Source organism: Scyliorhinus torazame, chromosome 4, assembly GCF_047496885.1.
Source record: "Scyliorhinus torazame isolate Kashiwa2021f chromosome 4, sScyTor2.1, whole genome shotgun sequence".
NCBI classification, from domain to species: Eukaryota; Metazoa; Chordata; class Chondrichthyes; order Carcharhiniformes; family Scyliorhinidae; genus Scyliorhinus; species Scyliorhinus torazame.
The window spans coordinates 307,687,741-307,710,496 of NC_092710.1; the positions used below are offsets into that span (position 1 = coordinate 307,687,741).

The 22,756-nt window shown below is 50.1% G+C and overlaps 1 protein-coding gene across 6 annotated transcripts in view; it reads right to left on the minus strand.

Moving 5' to 3' along the window:
- Positions 1-22,756, minus strand: part of LOC140411055 (tyrosine-protein kinase Fyn) — a 431,995-nt gene that overhangs the window by 212,353 nt on the left and 196,886 nt on the right. The window contains exon 3 of one of the 6 annotated variants that reach the window (XM_072500044.1): positions 5,693-5,788. The exons of the other annotated variants lie outside the window; for them this stretch is intronic. The gene's annotated coding sequence lies outside the window, so the exon portion shown is untranslated. The remainder of the gene's footprint in view (positions 1-5,692; positions 5,789-22,756) is intronic. 6 annotated transcript variants of the gene reach the window in all.

Genomic DNA, 22,756 nt, shown 5'->3' on the forward strand with positions numbered 1-22,756 from the left:
AGGGTACCTTACAGCTGGACATAAATATTTGTTCTTATAGAATCCCTACAGTGCAGAAGGCGGCCATTCGGCCCATTGAGTCTGCACTAACCCTCTTAAAGAGCACCCCACCTAGGCCTACACCCCTACCCCATGCCTGTAACCCCACCTAACCTTTTGAACACTAAGCGGCAATTTAGCATGGCCAATCCACTGCATATCTTTGGGCTGTGGGAGGAAACTGGAGCCCCCGGAGGAAACCCACGCAGACACAGGGAGAAAGTGCAAACTCCACACAGACAGGCACCCGAGGCCGGAATTGATCCCCGATCTCTGGTGCAGTGAGGCAGCAGTGCTAACCACTCTGCCACCCATCAATAAAGCTATTTTTTTCTTTTTAAAATATATTTTCCAGATTTTTAAGAACAAAAATATTTCTGGCATATATTTCTGCACAAATGTCGGAGTGGGATCTATCGGTTTGAAGTATGGTTACAATTATTTTTCCAAACTCCAGAGTATATTGGATGGAAACAGGCCAACCACTCAGTTAGTTGATCTTCCATACATCTTCATCTCACCCTATAACCAGAACCTTTGATCCGGTGTCCCTCATGTGCACCTAGTTTCCCTTAATTGCATCTACACTACTGGCCTCAACCATTCTAAGTGGTAGCAAGCACCACATTATAAACACTGGCTAAATAAATATCTCTTGAATTTCCGCCTGCATTTGTTCATGATCATCTTAAAGATGGATTGGTGTAAATGTCATCTCTCCAGCAACTCCTGCAACTAAGTCGGTGCCAAATGCAAGTTCTTTGCATTCCTTCAGACTCAACTCGGGACTTCGAGATGAGGACATCATGTTTGGGCAGGCCGGAGTCTCCATAAACTTTGCCCGTGCTTACACCCTAAAGAGGGCACTCCAGCTTCGCTGCAGAGCGTTTTAACACAGAGTCGATGACCATGGTGCAAACTGTCATCTTACGAGATGGAAGGCTGCCTGCCAGAGGTTACCTTAACTTGATGTCTCCCGTGCAAGAGGAGATATTTTATCTTGAACTTCTCTTGCACTGGTTACTATAGAAAACTTCTAGTGTGCGCATAATTTTACGTGTGGCTCGAAAGAAATATGCAACTTCAGTGCTATCGGGTTCAAAATGTTTCATTAGCCCAAAGATGTGCAGGTTAGGTGGATTGGCCATGCTAAGTTGTCCCTTAAGTGTCCAAAAGGTTAGGTGGGGTTACTGGGTTATGGGGATAGGGTGCAGACATGGGTTTAAGTAGGGTGCCCTTTCCAAGGGCCGGTGCAGACCCGATGGACCGAATGGCCTCCTTCTGCACTGTAAATTCTATGATTCTACGATTCCCTCGCCAGTTTTGTGAATTCCTGGTTCTGAGCAGAAGGAATATGCCGCCTGAATAAACTGACCCACACAAAAAAACCGTCAAATGGAAGAGGATAATTCCTATTGGCTCTGCAAAGATTTTATTTGGGATTGGGGGATGCAAATCGCAATTAATGGGCATTTCTGCTGCAGTGAGCATTCAGGAAATCACAGAACAATCCGACAGAGAAAACGGGATGCAATCTCACTGGAGGTTTACTCAGCCATTTCCTTCTGGAGAGCCCCATCACCCAGTCAGAGATGCCAACTGTCCAGGATAATTCCTGGAGCCTCCAGGAATTAAAGATTAATTGAAGGACACGGCTGAAAGGAACATGGGGGAAAAGTCACAGTGGCATTAACAAATTCGATATTTCATCGTAGTGACACAGGACCTCCGGTGAGGGTGGGCGGGAGGCAGCCGCCCATTGGAGGGCTCCCGTTCGGGAACGGCATTTTCGGGGAGTAACGCCCGGTCCTAGGGCCAGCGACGGCAGTAAAAGTCGGGAGACAGCGCAAGGAGAAGAAGGATGTCGAAAAACACCAAAAAAACGGCCGGGTAAAAAGCGACTGAAAGTCCGTTGGAGAGTGGAAAGGTCACCGCGGGGTCAACAAAGAAAATGGAGGCTGGAGCACCAGGGGAGGCCGCAGGACTTACGGCTGAAGAAATAACTAAGGTGATGGCTGCGGAATTCCAAAAGCAGTTGGCGCAGATTAAGAAATGCATGGAGACGGTGAGGAAGGAGATGAGAGAGGTTTTGAGTGCGCTGGTGGAGGAGGAGGTTTCCCCGGTGAGGACGGAGGTGGCGAGCGCAGTGGCGGAGGTGCGAGAGCAAGGGGAGGCGCTGAAGGAAGTGGAGGAGACGGTATTGCAGCACGGTGATCAACTTGCCTCGATGGGGAAGGAGATGCGGAAGGTGATGGACACGAACAAGAATCTGCGAGGAAAAATGGAAGATCTGGAAAACAGATCCAGGCGACAGAATTTGAGGGTCGTGGGGCTGCCCGAAGGAGTTGAAGGACCGAAGCCGACTGAGTATTTTGCCACGATGCTGGCAACATTATTGGGGGAGGGGGAGGACGCCTCCCGATATGAACTGGATCGGGCTCATCAGTTGTGGAGGCCTGTACCAAAGGCGAGTGAGCCGCCAAGGGCAGTGACTCTGTGTTTCCGGAGGTCCAGTGCGAAGGAGAAGGTCCTGAGCTGGGCCAAGCAGAAGTGGGTGGTGCAGAGGGCTGGAGCTGGTATACGTGTATACCAGGACTTTACGGTGGAGCTGGCAAGGAGGCGGGCTGCCTTCAACTGGGTGAAGAGGGCACTGTACATTGGTAAGGTGCAGTGCGGCATTGTATATCCAGCGAAGCTGAGGGTGACTTATAAGCTCAGGGACTTTTATTTTGGAACGGCGGAAGCAGCGGAGGAGTTTACGAAGGCAGAAGGACTGTGGCAGAACTGACAAATTGAGGAATGGCCATGTGCCGATGTAACCTCATGACTGTATTTTCTTCTTTTTTGTATCACTGCGCGCGGGTGTAGAGGCTAAAGGAGCCAATGTTGCATATATTTGGACAAGGGAAGGGACGTGACTTTCACTCGAAAGGAGGGCTCTTTGGGGTGTAGGTGGATATGCGGGATTTGTGTGCTAAAAGGGGATCTTTGGGCTTTCCTAGGGCCGGGCAAGGGGGAAAGGGACCCGGGCGGGGGCCTCCACGCTGGCCGGTTTAAGCCGGCCAGTGAACGGGAATGAGGTGGGGGGAGGGGCTGCAGCCATCGGAGCCTGACAGAATAGGGTCCGAGTGGTCTAGCCGGGGTGGAAAGTTGGGGGGAGGGAACCGAGGTTGGGAGGAGGAGTTTTACAAGAGGCAGTGGACGGGAGGAGCGGGAGACTTGGGGGGGGGGGGGGGTACAACTTTGGGGTATCATGTACGGTACTCTCTTAGAGGCTGGATGGCGTTGGTTTGGAGGGGGGTGGGTTGGGGGGGTGGAGAGCTGCGTACATTAAGGGTGACTACGGGTAATCCCGGATTCCTCTTTGTCATTTGTTTATGTAAACATGCGGGTTGAGGTTTGGGGGTTGGTGGGCGAATGGGATTGTTGTTATTATGGGGATTGATATATCTTGCTGATTACTGTTTATTGTTGATGGGTGTAAATGTGGGAGAAAATGTGAAAAAGGAGGAGAATAAAAAAAATAAAAATAAAATCATAGTGACACAGAAGGTAGTCATTTAGTCCACCAAGTTCACGCTGGCTGCTTCCAGTCCCACTTCCCAGTCCATACCTGGATCCCTGCAAGTTTATTTTCCTCCAATTGGAGTTAGTAATCACCTCCACTTCCACTCTCGTTGGCAGCAGATTCCAGTTCATTCCCTCTCGCTGAATAAAAAGCTTCTTCCTCACATCCGCCCTGCATCTCTTGCCCAATATCTCAAATCTGTGCCCACCTAGTCCTTGTATCATCAACTAATGGGAACATCTTTTCCTTGTCTACCTTCTCTAAACGGGTCAAAATCTTGTAGACCACGATCAAATCTCCCCTCAATCTCCTTTGCCCCAAGATGAACAACCCCGGTTTCTCCAACCTGACCTTGGATCTAAAATCCCTCATCCCGGGAACCATTTCGGTAAATTGCCTCTGCACCTTCGCAAGGACCCTCCATATCCTTCTGAATGATTGATAATTATTTATTGGTTTTAAAAATATTAGGCAATGTGGATAAAGTCTATTCAACTGAATCATCCAATTAGTTGATGAAGACCTTTGTCGGCTTTCTAACCTGCAGGAAAAAATGGCCCACGGAGCATGGACATGTCAAGGGATTACAACAGCGAGTGAGAGAGACTGGGACCAGGCGAAGGCTGATAAAACCTCCAGGACATGTGCAGAGTTAGCAATCTGCTTCGTAGTAAATATCCCCTTCTTGATAAGCATGCGCATTGACAAAACAAAGATTTAAGAAAATAAACTGACGTGCCAATCAGCTGATTGATCGCTTGATGAACTTGTCCTGATCACAATACATTGATATCAAGTCATTATTAGCCAAAAGCTGGTATCAGTCATTCAGGCACAATAAAAATAAAACCAATCGCGAGAAATGAACAGTTTCTAATTCGAGCACGAGGAGTATGATTACAGCTCTGATTTGAACTCGGGATTTACAACTTGGATTGTTGACACAGGGAAGCGACCCCGACCCTCTCACTCAGACAAAGTTCGACAACGAGCAAGAGGAGATGTTAGGGTGAGCTAACTAAAAGCTTGATCAAAGAGAAAGTCTCCAAGGAGGGAATGCCCGAGCTTATTATAATCTTGGAGGCTGAATTCACGGCTGCACAACAGAAGGGAATGGGGAACATGCGAGAGGCCAGCATTGGAGAAATGCTGAGATCCCGGGGGATCGAGGATTAGAGATGGAGAGAGGCGGCATGCAGATAACGATTTCAAAAATCAAGAAGGCATTGGGGGTGGGATTCATTTCCGGCCAGCAAACAGAAACTTTATATTGGGCTCTTCCATGTCAAAGGCTAGCCCTGGGAAGAGATGTTAGAATGGAGGTTGGGTCAAAGGTATGGCAACTATGCAGTGCTAATTCCCCAACCTACCCTCCCCTTCAAATGTGGCACCCCACAGGGTACAATGGGATGGGCAAAATGACCTTTCTGAGCTCAATGTCACAGCATCAATCCACATCACACAAAAGTTCAACACATGACTTTGGGAGCCTTTGCTCTATAAATCTTTTCCCCCGAAGCACACATGTGGAGCAAACATTTCTGGCATAGCAGTAACAAGCTGAATGTCTTGGCAGGCTCAAAAATGAACAAAACAATTGAGTTTTGACAAAAACCAGTCACCCTCTTAAGCAAAACCCATTGCTCCTTTTTCTATTAACCGGATTCTCAGCAACGTTAGATCGAGAAACCAAATCCGTTTCACAAAAAAATAAATCAAAATATATCTGGCTCCAACCTTTACCCGTTTTATGAAAACATCCATTGCTTCCACTGCTGTTGCCAACAAAGAGATTGGCGTTGACCCAGAGTTACAGAAACACGTCATTGAATAAATTAAATACAGATGTTGTGCAAAGGAAGGTCAACAGAGCGAAGAGGCTTTCAAATATATTGACAAATACTAAAATCAGCTTCATTACCTTAACTGAAACTATTTGATACAATCATTGATGGCTCTTGATTTGAATTGAAACTATGCAAGAGAAACTGTTATTATATCAGTTTTATTAAACTGGATACATTTGAGCAAACATTTGCCATTTAGACTAGTTTCATTCTCACCACAACTGCATTTATTAATCACCTTCCACAGATTGTAAAATGCCCATATCCACATTCAGAGTCACAACAATTCTTCAATGCCTTGTGCAACACAATTATCAAAGAATCGTTGGTCCTGCTGAAAAAAAAAGAGACAAGCTGTCAAAGTTTTCACCCTGCACTCATTGCAACAGATGCAAGAATACCAATTGTAAAAGTAACAATAATTTATACCGCATGAGGAGAGAGTGCGGATTGGTTTGGCAAGTGGAGTCTGATTGGCAGAGGCATTGCCATGGTGAATGAACCAGGGAATAATTAACTGCCAAAATTCAAACCAGGCAGGTTGACCCTGATGGGGCATGGCATTGTCATGAGGAATGAACTAGGGGATGGCTGTCCTCCAAGCTTATATTTATTTGAAAAAGGTGCAATGCGTGGACATGCTCTTTCTGAATGCAAAGGTCAGAGCCCTGAATGTGAATTGTCGGAACAACATATTTTACAGATGCAACCAATAACAGCACTGATTTAGCAGATTACTTTTCAGTAGTAAGATCATGGGCGATGTCATGACTTGCATGTGAAATATATTATGGTGATGGAGAGGTGTACTGTGTCTCCCACTGTATCTCCCATCCAAGTATGTCCATGTCCAGTGTTCGAGACAGTTGGAAATGATTCTTGGTGATCTTGGTACATTAAGTGCTTGACCACACTTGTGGCTCTCCACTCTGTGGCTCTGCCTTATCCCGCTAGTTGCCCCAATTAATGTTGAATTTGTTTGCCCCACCTTGCTGAGTAGGACTGTGCAAAGGAGCCATCAACAAATGTACCTACCTTGGCGGTACCCTCCCCAGAGTCATTTACATTGACGATGAAATCAATGTCAGAACAACCAAGGTCAGAACTGCCTTTGACAGGCATTAGAAAGCTACGTGGGAGTGAAACGAAAGTGAAACATAGAGCAATTGCCTTTCCCACTCGTGTGGAAGCATTGAGAGATTTGGATATTTACTGCAGACGTGTAAAGACCTGTCCCACTTTCACATAACCTGCCTGCGAACACTACTCCAGATCAGATTAGCAAAACTTGGTTCCTAAATCTTAGATTCTCTCCCTGACTGACATGCCTAACATCCACACTGGCTGAACTAAGCTCAGATAAGATGGGCAGAACACGTTGTCAGGATGCCTGGTGAGTGCCTGCCAAAAAAGCTCTTCTATGGCAAGCTAATTGAAGGGAAACATTCACATCGATTCCAGAGGAAGTGCTTCAAGGACACCTGAAGCTCTCAGTAGAGAGATTCAATATCGGCCCGACACATGGGAGAACCGTGCGCAGGATAGCTCTATATGGCACAATCTCATCGGTAAAGAGTCAAGGGTTATAAAGGGGCAGCAGGGCAGTAGAGTTAAGGGCACAATCAAATTGGCCATGAATTGAATAGCGGAGCAGGCTCAATGCACCCGAAAGTCCTACTCCTGACGATCTTATAAAGGCCCCTTAGGAACAGAACAGAAGCACACCAGCCAACAGGAAACATTAGCTTCACAAGGACAGAACTGCGAGGACCTCCTCACACCAACAATACAAGCAACAAACCTGTGTAGCCATCGTCGAACACATTGCACCGGAAGCTTAATGAATTCTACATGTCATGGTCATCTCAGACTACAAAGGACGAACAGGAATTTTCGACAATGGTGGTATTTGACTCAAAGCTGCAGCTGTATGGGACATAGGGGGGTTGGCTCCCCGTTGGAGGATAAAGACCTCTTCAGGAATCCCCTTCACAGCTGAGATCATGCACATTTGGTTTCTCACGAAGACCCATTTCAAAAGTGCCGAGGTGACTCTTTGCACAGCTAAGACACCAGGAAAACCAAATATGGGACACAACCCTCCAGGGTGTCTTTTGCCAATGTATATTCCGGGCTGGGGCTGCGGGGCGGTGGGCGGGGAGAACCAAAGAGAAAAGTATTGTTATTGTTTCCTGCAACAAAGTCTGGAACCCATCAAAATAAAAAAAGACTGATGCTACACTTTCACACCTTTGATCGGTTTTGAGAAAAAAGCTAATCGTAGGCTGCTGCAAACATGTTCACACCACATTAACCAGTCCAGAAATAAAGCTTTACATAAGCCCTCCAAGCTGAACAGTTGTGATAAGAATTCTGCTACATTTGGGCGTCACGGTAGCACAGTGGTTAGCACTGTTGCTTCACAGCGCCAGGGACCCGGGTTCGATTCCCGGCTTGGGTCACTGTCTGTGCGGAGTCTGCACGTTCTCCCCGTGTCTGCGTGGGTTTCCTCCCACAAATCCCGAAAGACGTGCTGTTCGGTGACCCAAACAGGCGCCGGAATGTGGCGACTGGGGGCTTTTCACAGTAACTTCATTGCAGTGTTAATGTAAGCCTACTAGTGACAATAATAAAGATTATAGATTATTATTACAGTGCATCCCCAACAGGGCCATTCAGTGGCTGGATCACCTAACATAGGCATCAATTGGGGATGGATTTAAATCTCAGATAAAACATTTCTTGCAGCCAAGAGCAACGTCTGGAGATCACAAGGGTTTCAGAGCCAGGAAGTCCAATTTTGTAGATAGTTAAATTCACTGTATTCCAATTTGCAGCAGCTAAACCTTGGTCGCAAATAACCTTCCGCTCGCTGGTTCAGCCTGGTCATGTCATGCCCAACATACAAATTGGATACCCGAGAGAGAGAGGCTTGTCGAGGCCGAGCCAGATGCATGTAAAATAGGTTTCCGTTCCGCACTACTGAGAGAGTACAAAGGCATTGGAGGTGGCATTCGGCCATCTCCTTCACCCAGGTTTGGCCTGGAGTTAATTAGAGAATCAGTGTATGGCAGCCAGACTGAAGACATGAATCAAAACCAACAGCTGCATCAGGGCAGGCCAGGAGTGAAATGGGATCAGAGAGCACGGAAGACGACAGGAGTATGGAACAATATCAACTTCAGGAGAGAATGAATAATCTCAATACACAGTTATTTAAGAGGTCTGAATAAACCAGGGGGCAGTGTTGTTATAATTTAAAAACAAAATGGAGCTGCCAATTATAACATGGAACCCAAGGACCACAGTGATCAGATTTGTTGGCCTTCCATCTCTCCAATATTGAAAATTAATTGCCAGGAGGAGGGTGTTGCTGGCATTTATTGTACATAATAATAATAATCATCTTTTTAGTGTCACAAGTAGGCTTGCATTAACACTGCAATGAAGTTACTGTGGAACTCCCCTAGTCGCCACACTCCGGCGCCTGTTCGGGTACACTGAGGGAGAATTCAGAATGTCCAAATTACCTAACAGCACGTCTTTCGGGACTTGTGGGAGGAAACCGGAGCACCCGGAGGAAACCCACGCAGACACGGGGAGAACGTGCAGACTCCACACAGACAGTGACCCAAGCTGGGAATCGAACCTGGGACCCTGCCTCTGTGAAGCAACTGTGCTAACCACTGTGCCACATCTCCGGTTCCTCTGAGAACGTGGTGGCAGGGGACCACCTTCTTGAAGCACTGCAAGGCCAGAGTACTCCTCTGATACAAAACAATTGTTCTTAGGTTCTCAGAGGCGGTGGTGTAATGGTATTGTGACTGGATGAGTAATCCAGAGACCCAAGGTCATGCTCTGGGGGCCTGGCTTCAAATCACAACTGTTGGAATTTGAACTCAATATTAAAAAAAAAAATTCTGGTGACCATGAAACTATGGGTGATCATCATAAATACCCACCTGGTTCGCTAATGCCCCTTCAGGGAAGGAAATCTGCCCTCCTTGCCCCGTCTGGCCTACATGCTACTCCAGGCCCACTCCAGTGCGGTTGACTTTTACAATGCCTGAAATGGTCTAGCACGGGCAATTAGGGACGGGCAATAGATGTGGGCCCAGCAAGCTACGCCCACATCCCATGAAAGAATTTAAAAAAGATGAAGCAATGGGGAGAGACTGGAAAGTGAACTGGCAGGTGGTGGTGTTCTGCTGCCCTCGTCTTCCTCAGTGGTAGAGATTTGGAAGGTGCTGTCGGAGGAGGCTTGGTGTGTTGATGAAGTGGGTTTTGTACATGGGACACACTGCTGCCACGGTGTATTAGTGAGGGGTGGTCAAGCAGCGCCGCCTCGTCCTGGATGCTGCTGTGCTCCTTGAACGTTGTTGTGGCTGTACTAATCTGGGTAAGAGAGAGAGCATTCCATTACATCCTGACCGGTGCCAGGAGAGGGGACAGGCGGTCAGGCGAACTGAATATCTAGCCACTAACCAGCTTTAGTAGACACAGCACTTACGTGCTTTGTCCAGCTGAGCTTCTCATCAATGGTAATGACACTAACTGTTCAGGGGAGCTGGTCAGCTCTCTCACTTTGAGGTGTTCTAGTGGACCAAGAGCACAAGAGAAGCCCAGAGTGGGCGGCATGGTGGCACAGTGGTTAGCACTGCTGTCTCACAGCACCAGAGACCCGGGTTCAGTTCCCACCTTGGGTGCCTGTCTCTGTGGAGTTTGTACTCTCTCCCCGTGTCTGCGTGGGGTTCCTCCGGGTGCTCCGGTTTCCTCCCACAGTCCAAAGATGTGCAGGTAGACCAGACGGCCAGTCGATCCTGCTCTGCCATTCAATACGATCATGTCCAGTCTCGAGCTTGACCTTCTTGCCCACGCTCCATATCCCTCGATTCCAAGGCACCAAAAATCTGTCTAGCCCAGCCCTAAATAACTCAACAATGGAACATCCACAACCCTGTGGGGTAGAGAATACAGCCCTTTTGAGTGAAGACATTTCTTGAATATTGGAGACAAGCTGCCGAAGCTTTTCACCTTGCACTCATCAGGACAAACACCAGAATACCAAATTTTAAAAGAACCACCACAATTTATGCTACATACTATAGTATAAATTGATGCTGCATTCTCGCAATGATGGGGATCTCGGTCAAGGGCAGAAAAGTATCATTCACTGAGACTTATGTGATATTACACATGCAACGCACACATCAGATAAAAGAAGAAACTTTACTTCAAACTAATTCTAGCATGCCAGCTAATCTTCTTCACTGCACCAGCAGAAAATGACAACCACCGGCGTTACTGCTGAAACAACTCAAAATATGTTCTGTTGCTAGGAGAGATAATCGCAGCCAGACGAATCACTGAGACGTGAACTCACCAAATGCTGTAAATCCACATGCATGCTCAGAGCTCTTCAAATCGTACAACCACGTCTGGTCCCCAAGACCCACCACTTTCCTGTAATTCCCTCACTCGAAACCCAGCAAAGTGAATGAGCTGCCACACAGCAGGCTGGCCTCGCTCTTCATTCACCTTTCTGAACGGTCATTCACCAGCCCTCAACACGTGTACAGCACCGCGTTGAGAGTCTGGAATCCTTACTTTCACTTTCAGGAGATCAGGGTAATAATATTGGTGCCGCCAAACTGCCCAGCCACACAACACCCAGCAAGATAATTCCACATGATTGGGTGTAACCACCAAACTCTTGTCGATATACAAGTCTTAAAAAGGTTGAATCACAGAATTGTTGGTGAAGGGAAGGCGGCCATTCAGCCCATCATCCGTGCCATGACTTAATCTGAGAAAAAGAAAGCACTGTGCTGAATCATAATCTGGCAGTAATTAACATCAGGAAAAGGTAAATTTTGTAATAAGTAAAGTTGTCAGAAAGGGAGCATGACTACTTTAGTCCCTCCTTTGAGGCAGGACAGCTGACATACTACAAGACTGAATCGTAAGAAGGTAGTCTGGTCCATTTGCTCCCACCCTTCTGGACACCATCTTCCCATGAAAGCATTTAGTGATATTTTTCTTTTTAAAAAATATTTTTATTCAAGGCATTTAGCATAAATACACAGAATTCAGAATATCAGAAGAACGACGCATTAACTCAGTAAACACCACAACTCTCCAACCCCCCGACACCAACACCCTGCCACGTCCCGCCTTCCACATTTTAACCCCCCTGCTGACCCTCATTTCTCCTAGAATAAATCAATGCACTGTTTCCACCTCTGGGTGAACACCCCGACCCCTGCAGAGTGAACATGACCTTCTCCAACCTCAGGAATTGTGCCAGGTCGCTCACCCACATCACCACTTTTGGCAGCTCCGAGTCCCGCCAACACAACAAAATCCCTCTCCAGGCTATCAGGGATCAAAGGCCAAGACATCGGCCTCTTCCCCCCGCCCCCCCCCTCACTGAACTTAATAATAATAATCTTTTATTGTCACAAGTATGAAGTTACTGTGAAAAGCTCCACATTCCGGGGCCTGTTTAGGTAAGCTGGTACGGGAATTGAACACGCGCTTCTGGCTTTGTTCAGCATTACAAACCAGCTGTCTAGTCCACTGAGCTAAACCAGTCCCTTAGGTCCTCTGGCTCTTCTCACACACCAAATATCGTTATATCCGGATTCAGAACCTTCTCCACACCCAGCACCTCGGGCATCACGCCCGGGAACCCTTGCCAGAACTCCCCTGGTCTAGAACATGCCCAGAACATGTGGACGTGGTTCGCGCCCCCCCCCCCCCTGCCCACCGCCCACGTTTATTCTCCACCCCACCAAAGAACCTGCTCATCCTCGCCACCCTAAAAAGACTTAGGGACAAGGATTGGGAGGTTCTGAAACACAGACAGAAACCTGGACAGCACAGTGCTCCCCCCTCCCACTCCCAAACAGAGAACCAATCCCCCCCCCCCCACACCCAAAGTACAAAGAACAAAGAAATGTACAGCACAGGAACAGGCCCTTCGGCCCTCCAAGCCCGTGCCGACCATGCTGCCCGACTAAACTACAATCTTCTACACTTCCTGGGTCCGTATCCTTCTATTCCCATCCTATTCATATATTTGTCAAGATGCCCCTTAAATGTCCCTATCGTCCCTGCTTCCACTACCTCCTCCGGTAGCGAGTTCCAGGCACCCACTACCCTCTGCGTAAAAAACTTGCCTCGTACATCTACTCTAAACCTTGCCCCTCTCACCTTAAACCTATGCCCCCTAGTAATTGACCCCTCTACCCTGGGGAAAAGCCTCTGACTATCCACTCTGTCTATGCCCCTCATAATTTTATATACCTCTATCAGGTCTCCCCTCAACCTCCTTCGTTCCAGTGAGAACAAACCAAGTTTATTCAATCGCTCCTCATAGCTAATGCCCTCCATACCAGGCAACATTCTGGTAAATCTCTTCTGCACCCTCTCTAAAGCCTCCACATCCTTCTGGTAGTGTGGCGACCAGAATTGAACACTATACTCTAAGTGTGGCCTAACTAAGGTTCTATACAGCTGCAACATGACTTGCCAATTCTTATACTCAATGCCCCGGCCAATGAAGGCAAGCATGCCGTATGCCTTCTTGACTACCTTCTCCACCTGTGTTGCCCCTTTCAATGACCTGTGGACCTGTACTCCTAGATCTCTTTGACTTTCAATGCTCTTGAGGGTTCTACCATTCACTGTATATTCCCTACCTGCATTAGACCTTCCAAAATGCATTACCTCACATTTGTCTGGATTAAACTCCATCTGCCATCTCTCCGCCCAAGTCTCCAGACAATCTAAATCCTGCAGTATCCTCCGACAGTCCTCATCGCTATCCGCAATTCCACCAACCTTTGTGTCGTCTGCAAACTTACTAATCAGACCAGTTACATTTTCCCCCAAATCATTTATATATACTACAAAGAGCAAAGGTCCCAGCACTGATCCCTGTGGAACACCACTGGTCACAGCCCTCCAATTAGAAAAGCATCCCTCCATTGCTACTCTCTGCCTTCTATGGCCTAGCCAGTTCTGTATCCACCTTGCCAGCTCACCCCTGATCCCGTGTGACTTCACCTTTTGTACTAGTCTACCATGAGGGACCTTGTCAAAGGCCTTACTGAAGTCCATATAAACAACATCTACTGCCCTACCTGCATCAATCATCTTAGTGACCTCCTCGAAAAACTCTATCAAGTTAGTGAGACACGACCTCCCCTTCACAAAACCGTGCTGCCTCTCACTAATACGTCCATTTGCTTCCAAATGGGAGTAGATCCTGTCTCGAAGAATTCTCTCCAGTAATTTCCCTACCACTGAAGTAAGGCTCACCGGCCTGTAGTTCCCGGGATTATCCTTGCTACCCTTCTTAAACAGAGGAACAACATTGGCTATTCTCCAGTCCTCCGGGACATCCCCTGAAGACAGCGAGGATCCAAAGATTTCTGTCAAGGCCTCAGCAATTTCTTCTCCAGCCTCCTTCAGTATTCTGGGGTAGATCCCATCAGGCCCTGGGGACTTATCTACCTTAATATTTTTTAAGACACCCAACACCTCGTCTTTTTGGATCACAATGTGACCCAGGCTATCTACACCCCCTTCTCCAGACTCAACATCTACCAATTCCTTCTCTTTGGTGAATACTGATGCAAAGTATTCATTTAGTACCTCGCCCATTTCCTCTGGCTCCACACATAGATTCCCTTGCCTATCCTTCAGTGGGCCAACCCTTTCCCTGGCTACCCTCTTGCTTTTTATGTACGTGTAAAAAGCCTTGGGATTTTCCTTAACCCTATTTGCCAATGACTTTTCAAGGAGGTTGAGGGGCGACCTGATAGAGGTATACAAAATTATGAGGGGCATAGACAGAGTGGATAGTCAGAGGCTTTTCCCCAGGGTAGAGGGGTCAATTACTAGGGGGCATAGGTTTAAGGTGAGAGGGGCAAAGTTTAGAGTAGATGTACGAGGCAAGTTTTTTACGCAGAGGGTAGTGGGTGCCTGGAACTCACTACCGGAGGAGGTAGTGGAGGCAGGGACGATAGGGACATTTAAGGGGCATCTTGACAAATATATGAATAGGATGGGAATAGAAGGATACGGACCCAGGAAGTGTAGAAGATTGTAGTTTAGTCGGGCAGTATGGTCGGCACGGGCTTGGAGGGCCGAAGGGCCTGTTCCTGTGCTGTACATTTCTTTGTTCTTTGTTCTTTGTTTGACCCCTTCTAGCCCTCCTGACTCCTTGCTTAAGTTCCTTCCTACTTTCCTTATATTCCACACAGGCTTCGTCTGTTCCCAGCCTTTTAGCCCTGACAAATGCCTCCTTTTTCTTTTTGACGAGGCCTACAATATCACTCGTCATCCAAGGTTCCCGAAAATTGCCGTATTTATCTTTCTTCTTCACAGGAACATGCCGGTCCTGTATTCCTTTCAACTGCCACTTGAAAGCCTCCCACATGTCAGATGTTGATTTGCCCTCAAACATCCGCCCCCAATCTATGTTCTTCAGTTCCCGCCTAATATTGTTATAATTAGCCTTCCCCCAATTTAGCACATTCATCCTCGGACCACTCTTATCCTTGTCCACCAGTACTTTAAAACTTACTGAATTGTGGTCACTGTTACCGAAATGCTCCCCTACTGAAACATCTACCACCTGGCCGGGCTCATTCCCCAATACCAGGTCCAGTACCACCCCTTCCCTAGTTGGACTGTCTACATATTGTTTTAAGAAGCCCTCCTGGATGCTCCTTACAAACTCCGCCCCGTCTAAGCCCCTGGCACTAAGTGAGACCCAAACAGAGAACCAACCCCCCCCACTCCCAAACAGACCACCAACCTCCCCCCCCCCACGCCCAGAGAACCAACCCCCACCCCACAACACCCAAACAGAGAACCAACCCCCCCACTCCCAAACAGAGAACCAACCCCCCCCCCACGCCCAAACAGAGAACCAACCCCCCCACGCCCAAACAGAGAACCAACCCCCCACGCCCAAACAGAGAACCAACCCCCCCACGCCCAAACAGAGAACCAACCCCCCCACGCCCAAACAGAGAACCGACCCCCCCACGCCCAAACAGAGAACCAACCCCCCCCTCCACGCCCAAACAGAGAACCAACCCCCCCCCCCACGCCCAAACAGAGAACCAACCCCCCCCACACCCAAACAGAGAACCAACCCCCCCCACACCCAAACAGAGAACCAACCCCCCCCCCACGCCCAAACAGAGAACCAACCCCCCCACACCCAAACAGAGAACCAACCCCCCCCCTACGCCCAAACAGAGAACCAACCCCCCCACGCCCAAACAGAGAACCAACCCCCCCACGCCCAAACAGAGAACCAACCCCCCCACGCCCAAACAGAGAACCAACCCCCCCACGCCCAAACAGAGAACCAACCCCCCCACGCCCAAACAGAGAACCGACCCCACCCCTCCACCAGGCCCCAACAAAGAACCAACCCCCTCTCCCTCATGATTTTTTTCTAACTAGTTTAGTGCCCTTTAATCAAGATCTTTTCCAGGCACTCATCACCCCCTCATCTTTCACCTCCCTTCCAACCACCGGCACCACGCCACACTCCAACCTCCAACCACCGGCCCTCCACCACACACCAACCACCGGCCCTCCACCACACTCCAACCACCGGCCCACAACACACTCCAACCCCCGGCCCTCCACCACACTCCAACCTCCGACCCCCGGCCCTCCACCACATTCCAACCTCCAACCCCCGGCCCTCCACCACACTCCAACCACCGGCACCGCACCACACACCAACCACCGGCCCTCCACCACACTCCAACCACCGGCCCTCCACCACACTCCAACCCCCGGCCCTCCACCACACTCCAACCCCCGGCCCTCCACCACACTCCAACCTCCGACCCCCGGCCCTCCACCACATTCCAACCTCCAACCCCCGGCCCTCCACCACACTCCAGCCACCAGCACCACACCACACTCCAACCTCCAACCACTGGCCCTACACACACACCAACCACCGGCCCTCCACCACACTCCAACCACCGGCCCTCCACCACACTCCAACCTCCGACCCCGGCCCTCCACCACACTCCAACCTCCAACCACCGACCCTCCACCACACTCCAACCACCGGCCCTCCACCACACTCCAACCACCGGCCCTCCACCACACTCCAACCACCGGCCCTCCACCACACTCCAACCTCCAAGCACTGGCCCTCCACCACACTCCAACCACCGGCCCTCCACCACACTCCAACCTCCAACCACTGGCCCTCCACCACACTCCAACCACCGGCCCTCCACCACACTCCAACCTCCAACCACCGACCCTCCACCACACTCCAACCTCCAACCACCGACCCTCCACCACACTCCAACCCCCGGCCCTCCACCACACTCCAACCTCCGACCCCCGGCCCTCCACCACATTCCAACCTCCAACCCCCGGCCCTCCACCACACTCCAGCCACCAGCACCACACCACACTCCAACCTCCAACCACTGGCCCTACACACACACCAACCACCGGCCCTCCACCACACTCCAACCACCGGCCCTCCACCACACTCCAACCTCCGACCCCGGCCCTCCACCACACTCCAACCTCCAACCACCGACCCTCCACCACACTCCAACCTCCAACCACCGGCCCTCCACCACACTCCAACCACCGGCCCTCCACCACACTCCAACCACCGGCCCTCCACCACACTCCAACCTCCAAGCACTGGCCCTCCACCACACTCCAACCACCGGCCCTCCACCACACTCCAACCTCCAACCACTGGCCCTCCACCACACTCCAACCACCGGCCCTCCACCACACTCCAACCTCCAACCACCGACCCTCCACCACACTCCAACCTCCAACCACCGACCCTCCACCACACTCCAACCACCGGCCCTCCACCACACTCCAACCACCGACCCTCCACCACACTCCAACCACCGGCCCTCCACCACACTCCAACCACCGGCCCTCCACCACACTCCAACCACCGGCCCTCCACCACACTCCAACCTCCAACCACTGGCCCTCCACCACACTCCAACCACCGGCCCTCCACCACACTCCAACCTCCAACAACTGACCCTCCACCACACTCCAACCACCGGCCCTCCACCACACTCCAACCACCGACCCTCCACCACACTCCAACCACCGGCCCTCCACCACATTCCAACCTCCAACCACCGGCCCTACACCACACTCCAACCTCCAACCACTGGCCCTCCACCACACTCCAACCATTGGTCCTACCCACTCTACAACCCCTCCTCTTTCACTTCCCCTCCAACCACTGGCCCTCCACTACACCCCTACCCCCTCACCTTTAACTTGCCCTCCAACCCCCACCATCTCTATTACCTTTTATAAATTTAGAGTGCCCAATTCATTTTTTCCAATTAAGGGGCAATTTAGCGAGGCCAATCCACCTACCTTGCACATCTTTGGGTTGTGGGGGCGAAACCCACCCAAACACGGGGAGAATGTGCAAACTGCACACGGACAGTGACCCAGAGCCGGGATCGAACCTGGGACCTCGGCGCCTGGAGGCAGCAGTGCTAACCACTGCGCCACCGTGCTGCCCTTCACCAACTCTATTTAAATAAATTCTTCCTGGTGTTACCCAAACATCCAGATATTGTTTTTAAAGAGGAAACTCACACAAGGTCAGATAACAATGCAGCACAGGCAGGTTCAAGAAAGCTCAAAACAATGATCTGCAGGCCCTGAAGTTAGTGTCAACGGCCTCACTATTGTTAAGGTGCACGCTGCACGCCAGACTTGAGAGAATTTACCAGTCCGAATTGGAGAGGTGAGCCGAGGTGTGCGTAACCATTAATGAGGAAATAATAAAACTGGTGTTGCATCATGTGTTTTTAATGCCTTGGTGCAGCGCGCTTGCTAAAGTGCTTCTGGGGATAAAATTCTCAAAGAGAGCTCACGACTGCGGCTCAGTCACGTGCTGGAACCATAACTCAGGCCCTTAATACACAGCGGTCAGGGCACAACTCAATCGAACACAGGCGATCCCTATTACCCTGCGGAACAGTAGGTTCCATTCTGTACCTCAGTCCAATTGAGTACTTTGGATACTGGGGGTGGTGAAACCATTTAGACAAGAGAGTAAGCCTCCTTTGTGTGTGATGGACAGCAGCAGCTAGTAAACTAACAATGAACTGGAGCGATTGGAAAAACCAGCTGATGAATTACACTGGGCTGTATGTTAAAGGATGCGACGGCAGATGTTACTTCAGAATGATCGAGCCCAAACTATGACCTAGCGAAACTAGATCCTGCATTTAAATGCTGCTGACCCACCTGTCCTGTCACTAACAGGAACTGCAGAAGTTACAAGCGAGCTTTATCTTATGTGCACAACTATTACACGTCCCATTACCAATCCTACACAGGGCTCTGTCTTGTCAATTGCATCTGCCCGCAATGCCTCAAATTCCAAATTCTCAAACTCATGTTGAAATCTCTCTCCCTTCATACTTCTCTATGAGTGTAATCACCGACAGCACAATTCCCAAAACTTTGTTTTCCCCTGACTCTGGACTTTCATGCATGGACTGGAGGCTACACGTTCAGCTACTTGAGCTGTGTGCCCTCAATGTTGCTTTCCAAATAGCTATTGACTCTCCACATCTAAAGCCCTCATTAAACATTCACCTCTTTGACGAGGCATCTGATCACCATTTTTAGTCACTCCATCTCTGGTGCGGTATCCATTTTTTCCCTGCTCAGTGAAGCATCTTGGGTGGCACGGTAGCTCAGTGGTTAGCACAGTTTCTGTCGTGTTGGGTGCTCTGCTACACAGACGAAACAACACGGTTGCGGATGGTACAACTCAGTTTTATTACTAATAACAACATCTGTAAACTGGTTACTGTGGTTCGATCATTACCCTCTAACCTGTGGACCCAGCCCTAATACTATCTTGGAAAGACACTCAGCACATGGTGGATGTCTGAGTGGCCTGCTGTGAGCTCTGTGCCCTGAGCTGTCTCCTGCTGGAGTGAGCGGGAAGTGTTGTGTTCCCCGTTTTATAGTGTGTATGCTCTTGCTTGTGATTGGCTGTGATTTGTGTGTGTATTGATTGGTCCGTTGATCTGTCCATCAGTGTTTATGTATGTTTGCACCATGATGTTTATCTGAATATCATGACAGTTTCTTCACAGCTCCAGAGTCCCGGCTTGGGTCACTGTCTGTGTGGAATTTGAACGTTATCCCCGAGTCTGCGTGGGTTCCCTCCGGGTGCTCCGGTTTCCTCCCACAGTCCAAAGATGTACAGGTTAGGTGGATTGGCGACGCTAAATTGCCCTTAGTTTCCAAAAAGGTTAGGTGGAGTTACTGAGTTACGGTGATAGGGTGGAGCTCTGGGCTTTGGTAGGGTGCACTTTCCAAGAGCTGGTGCAGACTCGATGGTGGGCTAAACAGCTGGCTTGGAATGCAGAACAAGGCCAGCAGCGCGGGTTCAATTCCTGTACCAGCCTCCCCGAACAGGTGCCGGAATGTGGTGACAAGGGGCTTTTCACAGTAACTTCATTGAAGCCTACTTGTGACAATAAGCAATTATTATTATTATAATGGGCCAAATGGCCTCAATCTGCACTGTAAATCTATGATTCTATGGTACATTAGCTATGTTAAAGGCCCAAATGGGTACAACTCATTGTTATGGGATTCTGGGCTAGGTTTATTACTCATCTACTTAGGGTTGGGTAATAAAAAAAGTCCATTGACTTTAGAAATCAGGGGCGAAATTCTCCTACCCGCCCCGCCACATTTCTGCGCTGACCGGCCAGCGGGAGTCTCCGTAACGCCGGCCGGTCAATGGGGTTTCCCATTGTGGGACAGCCCCACGCCGTCGGGAAACCCCCGGGCGCCGGCAGAACGGAGACTCCTGCCGGCGGAGAATGACGCCCCTGGTTCTTTGGTGTATAGGCTTTGAATGTCACGGTAACCCATTCACCGTAGAAACCTTCCCTGCAACAACCAGTGCAGAACTATGGGCAGGATTCTCTGCCGGGCCGGAGAATCACCGAGGGGGCGGCGTGAATCCCGCCCCACTGCACCGATGCTGGATTCTCTGGCGCTGGTTTTTCGGTGGGGGTGGGAATTGCGCCGCACCGGCCGGGGGCCGAGTGGCCGCCCATTTCCGGCCAGTCCGCCGGTGTAAATCAAACAAGGTCCTTACCGGTGGGACCTGGCTCTGCAGGCGGCCTGCGGGGTTCTCGGAGGGGTGCGGGGGGGATCTGGCCCTGGGGGGGGGGGGGGGGGGGGGCACGGTGGGCTGGCCTGCGATCGGGGCCCACTGATCTGCGTGCTGGCCTGTGCTGTGGGGGCACTCTTTCCCTCGATGCCGGCCGCTGTAACGGTCCCCCATGGCCGGCGCAGAGAAGAACCCCGCTGCGCATGCGCTGGGATCATGCGCACGCGCGAACTTGCGCTGGACGGCGGAGGCCCTTCGGCCCCGGGCCAACCCCGACCTAGCCCCTGAAGGTGCAGTGGATTCCACACCTTCCGGGCGGCCCGACACCGGAGTGGATCACGCCGCTCCTCGGCGCCGGTACGGCCTGCCCTGCCGGTTAGCGGAGAATCCTGGCCTATGTCTTTTACATAAGCCTCCAGCAGCTGCACACTGCAATGCACACTATCCCAGCCAAGCACAGGGCGATAGCATCAGGATGGAAGACTTCTGCATTTAAGATTTTCTAGTGCAGCCTGCACTAGCAAATGCAAATGTGTGAAGCCGGAAGTATTTTTCTGGTTCCGAAGCAGTGCGTCCGGATTCCCTTCATACACCAAGGGTATCAAATCCATTCTAGAGAAAATCCAATTCACTGAGTAATGCAGGAATAGTTCTGCTGCTTCCCCCGCACTCCCCCAATCGTAGGGCGCTGAACAAAATTAGCAACCGGTCCAATCATCATCAGGAGATTAACTTTGTTACAAACACAGAAACGGTTATAAACTTGCTTCAATTCACCCCGAGCCGGCCACCCGCTGTTTGTGGGTGCTTGCTGTGCGCAAATCTGCTGAAGCACTTCTTGTACCACTGGCTAGACTTGGGACGTTTCCCATTGGCCGTTCTGCACTTTAGGATGCTCAGAGGCCATGAAAATACTAGTTCTCTTTTTTACATTTTCACCACCTCCCCTGGCAGTGGGCATTAGTGGGCAGGCTTTGCATCTGTAGATAAACATGCGAGGTACAAAAATAGGGCAATGCAGCTGTTCCCCCCCCCCCCCCCCCCCCCCCTTGCCCGCCATCCCCAACCTAAAACCATCACCAATACACCCGATTCTCTGTGGTCTTCCTTCTGCTGAAACACAAATCATCTCATCGGGACGGGAGTAGGCCATTCAGCCCCTCGAGCCTGTCCCGCCATTCGATGAGATCATGGCTGATCTGTGACCCAACTCCATACACCTGCCTTTGGCCCATATCCCTTAATATCTCCAATCAAGGGCAGCATGGTGGCGCAGTGGGTTAGCATTGCTGCCTCACGGCGCTGAGGACCCAGGTTCGAATCCCAGCCCTGGGTCACTGTCCGTGTGGAGTTTGCACATTCTCCCCGTGTCTGCGTGGGTTTCACCCCCACAACCCAAATGATGTGCAGGGCAGGTGGATTGGCCACGCTAAATTGCCCCTCAATTGGAAAAAAAAATTGGGTACTCTAAATTTAAAAAATAAACAAAAATTCTCGAAGCACCCATTCACCTCTCGCCTCGCCATCAGGTTGGGTTTAAATGAATTTACTGGTGGCGCCATCGCTCCATTTAAACAAAGAATACGTTTTGAGTTCAGGTACACAGCGGTGAGCATTTCAAGAACCTGAAGAACAATCCTTCTAATAATAACAATAACAAGTAGGCTTACATTAACACTGCAGTTACTGTGAGAAGCCCCTAGTCGCCACATTCCGGCACCTGTTCGGGTACACAGTGGGAGAATTCAGAATGTCCAAATGACCTACCCTGCACATCTTTGTGGACGTGTGGGAGGAAACCGGAGCACCCGGAGGAAACCCACGCAGACACGGGGCGAATGTGCAGACTCCGCCCAGACAGTGACCCAAGCCAGGAATCAACCCTGGGACCCTGGCGCCGCTGCGAAGCCACAGTGCTAACCACTGTGCTGCCCACGGTATATGACGGGCTGAACATGTGGCCTATTCTGCTAAGATTGGCAGAAATCGCACAAATGTTGTTCTGTTAAATGTAACAAAATAATCTGCGCATAGTACTGCTGGCACCTCCAACAGTTCAAAGACACACAGTTTTCACTAGTTGCTAAGCAATAA